This window comes from Lissotriton helveticus, chromosome 10, assembly GCF_964261635.1.
Source record: "Lissotriton helveticus chromosome 10, aLisHel1.1, whole genome shotgun sequence".
Classification (NCBI taxonomy): domain Eukaryota; kingdom Metazoa; phylum Chordata; class Amphibia; order Caudata; family Salamandridae; genus Lissotriton; species Lissotriton helveticus.
The window spans coordinates 636,262,327-636,268,326 of NC_136071.1; positions in this window are offsets into that span (position 1 = coordinate 636,262,327).

Here is a 6,000-nt window from a genome sequence, read left to right on the forward strand (position 1 = left end):
TCAAAGCAAAAAGAATAAATGTTTAAGAAGATCCATCCGCAGAACACAGCTAGCCACACTACATAGCAATAACAAGCGTTGGCGATGCCAATACGTTTGATGTCCAGAATTCAGTGCTGAAAAAAAGAAATAACAAATACCTGTTGCAGTGCAAAACAATTAAAAATGATTGCTTTCACTATACTTGATGACTGTATTTTGTAGATGTAAAATAGTCCCTAATGCATTTCAATAGAGGCAGAAGCATACGTCTAAAGACCAATCAGGAAGACAGTGACTCTAAAATACTCCTCAGAGCTGATCTGATCAAGATGTGATTGGCAAACCTTCAGCCAATGGTTGTAGGTTCATGAGCTAAAAACAGCCATTGACTGAAGGAATTATATTGAGAACACAATGTGTTTTCCATGAATAACACGAACACCATTACGTCAGACCTAAAAAGAAGGAAGTCATCCTGGGAGTTTGAGTTTAAGTTGCCCTCATACATGTTTTCATCAGAGTCGTCATTGCAGTTAGGATCTGCACTTCAGTCGGTATAGTCAATCATCCATAAAAGATTGGGGGAGTGCGTAACCAGCAGCGCTTTGAGTGTTGGTTATGGAGCTGTCAAGAAGAAATGGCCGCCAAGGTGAGCTGAATAGCCAAGCGTCATAGAGGTGAGGACTAGTTGGATGGCTTGGCTTTAAGATTAAGGATTTTATATGAGCTTCTTGCTTTTGGTGCAGGTTGCAGGACATTTCCCATTGCTGGAATTCAATGACAGGGAAGTTTGGAGGGCACAGAGCGTTATTAGCGTTAAGTACAGTATCTGGGGGTATTTATGTGGGGTTTATTTCAGTGGCGGCTCCTGCACTAAGGCAGAGGAGTGTCGCCCCACTGCACATTGAGCAGTGAAAAATAAAAATAAAATGATAATAACAAGACGCTATTATAATTGTATTTTTGTTTGCGGGACTCCAGCCAGGTCGAGCAGGGCGGGGCTAGTCTCCCTCACGTCAGAGGGAGCAGAAGTAGTTTGCAATCCCTCCCTAAGTGCGCATGACGGCTTGATCAGCCCTCTTGGGCTGGCCACACAGTCATGCGCACTTGACATGTTCTCGACTGGGCTGGAGAACATGCCCAGGCTCACATGCAATGCCTGAGAGGCCAAACAGGCTGCCCAGACCAATCACAAAGCTACTTGTGCAGAGTTGTGATTGGCTGGAAAAGGCTGCTTCGTGATTGGCTGGAAGAGCCCGGGAGCCTGGGTGCTTCCAGTGGTGGCGAGGGCGAAGGAGAGACGTGCGTCAGTGGTTGCAGCGGCGAAGAAGAAGGTACGTTTATCTTTTTTTTTTTTCATCCTCCGCCCCCTCCCCCGCCTCACCACCCCTGTCTCGAGGCAGCTGCTACTGGTTTATTTGCTTTATGCAGTAGAATATGGTAGGGGAATGAGAGTGAAATGCTTTTGAGAAACTTGCTTTGCTGGGAACACTGGTAGGACAACAACTGGATTGATATATAATGGTTTCAGGATGTGAGGAAAGTGTTTGGGGTTTGCTGGCTCATGAAGAAGCTGGAAACACTTGCCGGCAACAGTTATTGTTAAATCCAGAGTCCTTTTTAGAAGGGGGATAGACAAAGGTGAGCGTTTGTAGAGGGAAACATCCTTTACCCCACAGTCTCAACAACGACCAACCTTTACGACACAGTCACTACCCCGACTGCGACATTACCACATATTGTTTTAACCTGTAAGCTGTTACAGTGACTTTCTGTAAGTGGCGCATTGTGGGACTGGTGTTGGACTTTTTAAGTCCAACACCTTCCCGTGTTTCGTAGGCTGATGGTGGAACAGTAATTTATACTTTTCCAAAGTCCAGCGCCCCCTAAAGCAAGTTGTAACGCCTTACGTGGTAAAGTAATGTGTGGTAACGTCGCAGTCAGGGTGGTGACTGCATTGTAAAGGGATGTGGGGTAAATGCATGCAGGGTTCCATCATATAACCTTCGTAGAGGACTGGTTGACAGTCCGTATCCTCAATTTAGAATGTTGCGAGCATTGGAATGCTGTTTAGGTGAATCATGGTGGCATGGTAGGAGGGAATGCTGTTTCATGTGAGCATGCTGATGGCAGTAGTGAAGTGAGATGGCCGTAGTGCAGCAGATTTGGGGCAATTTAGCAAAGGGTCAGGATTGGTTCTGAGGGCTGAGACTTGATGGAGTGGGCTGATAGGTTCATGATTGGTGGGGTCATGGACATCAATTAGATATCAACAATGGTCGCAGCTGCGAGTCCTGGCTTGCTTATTGCTACCCCTGGCACTGTCTTTGCGACCCCTGACTTCAGAGGTGGTAAAATGAGTGCCTGAAACACAGGAGCAGCTCACCCTAATGGACGTAGTTTGGAGCTCCATTACCATGATTTTCTGTCAATTTTTTGTTACACAAATACTGAACAATATCATTCACTACTAGTGTAATAAAAAATGGAGCATAATTAGTTGGAATATGACCGTATCTGACAGCTGAGGTAAGAAAAAATGCTTTTAACTGTATGTTGTATGCATGCCTGTAGGAGAGTGTTTTTATCTGAGAGTGTGTAAATGTTAGTATGTTTAAGCATTTGTGTGTGACTCTAAGTAAAGGCCAAATGGTGTGTGATGTTACTTCCGCTAACCCAGGCCTTTTGGTGAATTGACACCTATGGATGGGGTACACAGTTTTTAGCTTAAATTGACAGTTCAACAGTTCCTGTGAAATGACGTGTAAGGACTGTAGCACTGGGAGTGAAGAAGGAAGTATTGAATTTAGAAATATGCCACCAGAAGTGGAGTTATTGTCAGTGGGCAAAAAAATGCAGTTGTTTTAGCAGACAATATAGCAGGTACCCAAGGAGGCTAATGTGAGGTATGGCGCAGAAGCCAGGATGCCTGACTCCGGACCAGGGGGTTCATGGTTCGATCACCGGCGGCAGTTTAGCCCAGCACCATGTGACTCTGGGCATTAGCTCGCTTAATCTTCCCGACGGCCCCCAGCGCCGGGACACCTCTCCGGAGGTAGCTGTGCGCTTTACAAATGCTGGTATTTCATTATGCAGTTACTTAAAAATGGATGGGATGTATTGGGTTTAGTGGTGCTTTGGATTCCAAGAAAGCCGGCAGTGTTGGTGTCCTAGGTAATGGGTTTTTACAACCCATAGTAAAATACTTATGGGAAGGTTGGGCAGGGAAAGGCAGGTTGTGGTGTGTTGAGAAGTAGACAGACACTAGAAATCAGATAAAGTGTTTTATAGGTTTTTTGAAATATGGGTCTGACGAAGAAGAAATGGTATTAGGCGAGTGTCAGGAGGGATGTTTTGGGGATTTGTCACGTTTTTAGGGATTGTCAAGCAGCAATGGTGTGAAAAAGTTTTTGGCAGGGGAGTGTGACAGACTAGATGGGGTAGAATGAATATGAGGGGAGGTAGAACTGGGAGAGTGGAGTTAAACAGTCATACACCTTTGTAAAACATTTCAGTTTTGTAATACAAAACAGTCACTAGGGATGGGACTTATTTTTGTATGTTTTTGGGATGTGGATTGTCAGAGGTGTTTGAAATAGTGGGAAGTAAGGTAAAGATTTCTAACGGGTCATGGTGGGTGACACTGCACTCAGAAAGAAGCAAATCAGCTTAGCCGAAGAGGCAGGTCTTGAGGGTTTTTCTGAAGGTGTTCAGGGAGGGGGCGCGCCTGATGACTGCCAGTAGCTTGTTCCAAGTTTTGGCTGCAATGTGGGAGAAGCATCTTCCACCTGCTCTGGCTCTGTGGATATCCGGGGTTTCAGCCAGTGCGAGGTTGGCGGATAGGAGGTTTCTTTTGGATACGTGGAAGTTGATTCTGTCATTGAGGTATTTTGGTACCTTGTTGTGTAGGCGTTTGTAGGCATGGGTGAGGATCTTGAAGGTGACTCTTTTCTCCACGGGCGGCCAGTGGAGTCTACGTAGGTGTTAACTGGTGTGTTCATGCCTGGGGAAGCCTAGGACCAGTCTGGCGGTGGCGTTCTGTATTGTCTGCAGTCTGTGGAGTAGGGATTTGTTGATGCCGGCGTAGAGGGTGTTTCCATAGTCCAGTCTGCAGGTGATGAGTGCGTGGGTGATCGTCTTTATTGACTCAGGTGGGATTCATTTGAAGGTCTTGCGGAGGATGCGGAGTGTGTCGAAGTAGCTGGAGGGGATGGCAATGACCTGTCGGTTCATGGTGAGTGATGCGTCGAGTACAATGCCAAGGTTTTTGGCGTGGTGTGTTGGGGTAAGTGGGCTTCCAAGGGCGGTTGGCCACCAGGTGCTGTCAAATGCTGAGAGGTGGTTTCCAGAATGAGGACTTCAGTTTTCTCAGCGTTGAGTTTCAGGCAGCTTTGGTCATCCAGACTGCGACATCTTGCATTTCTTTCTGGAAGTTGAGTTGGTGAGGGAGAGGATGAGCTGCATGTCATCGGCGAAGGATACGATGTTGCGGCCATGTTGTCGGACGATGGCCGCGAGGGGGGCCCTGTAGATGTTGAAGAGGGTCCAGCTCAGAGATGAGCCCTGTGGGACTCTGCAGGAGATTTTCGTGGAATTGGAGAGGAAGGGTGGCAGGCTGACCCTTTGGCTTCTTCCGGTGAGGAATGATCGGATCCAGTCCAGGGCTGCTCCTTGTATGCCGGCGTCGTGTAGTCTTGCGACTAGTGTGCGGTCGGAGAGGGTGTCTACTTTATAATCAGCCACTGGGTACTTGCCAAGTTGCAGATTATGAAGAAATTAGAGACTTTTTTATTTTCCAGAATCCAATGCATTTTAGTAAGATAATTACATTCATATTTGGCTGCTTGAACTGCTTTAAGATTTACTTCTAGTGCCCAGAGGCCTTCCACTATCCAGGCAAGTTCAGATTATATGGCAGTGATTTGAGGCAATCCATGTGTTTACTTATGGATTGATCTGACTCTGTTCCTGTTTTGGAGGAAGAAGTTGTACTGTAGTCCCGTGATTTCGTGACACAGGCCCCTGAAGGTAAACACTTCAGTGAGTCTCAGTAATGGGAGCTGGCCCACTATTTCTACCAGTCCCATTAAAAGCATAATGTAGAACAATCGCAATGGACCGCACACCGCTAGCCCCTCCTCCGGATCGCCCCTCGGGACTCTGGTACATGGAGTTCTTGAGTGGTTCACCCATGTGGGTGCAAGTAGGTACTTGTTGGACTGATGATCTCTAGACCCGATACATGTCCCGGGTTTTTGGATATCGCCCGAGACATGGCTCGGGTTTCGGGATAACTTCCCTCATCAGTAGAGAAAATAGTTAGGGGTGGAAGAGAAGGCTGCCAAACAACCGTCAGAGGCCTCGATGCCCGAACCGGCACGCAGGTGCGTCGTCCAGGAGCCCGTCGGCTCAAAGCTCAAGGGAGCCAATTTGTAGAACAATCGCAATGGACCACACACCGCTAGCCCCTCCTCCGGATCGCCCCTCGGGACTCTGGTACATGGAGTTCTTGAGTGGTTCACCCATGTGGGTGCAAGTAGGTACTTGTTGGACTGATGATCTCTAGACCCGATACATGTCCCGGGTTTTTGGATATCGCCCGAGACATGGCTCCACCCCTAACTATTTTCTTTACTGATGAGGGAAGTTATCCCGAAACCCGAGCCATGTCTCGGGCGATATCCAAAAACCCGGGACATGTATCGGGTCTAGAGATCATCAGTCCAACTAGTACCTACTTGCACCCACATGGGTGAACCACTCAAGAACTCTGTAGTAAATGTCCTCTCCATTGTTCTCCTCTGGATAGACTGTACTATGATATCTGTGATATCATATGTGATATCATATGTGATATCTGTGTTCATGATTTACCAACAACTGACTGTTGTGGGTACACTGACAGACACCCCTAGTGAGCCGTCTGGAGTGTACAGAGGTAAACGGACAATTACGCTATTTGGTTGTAAATGCAGCGCAGTGTGTTGATCTTCTTTTCTTACCTCGTTTGACGCTGTT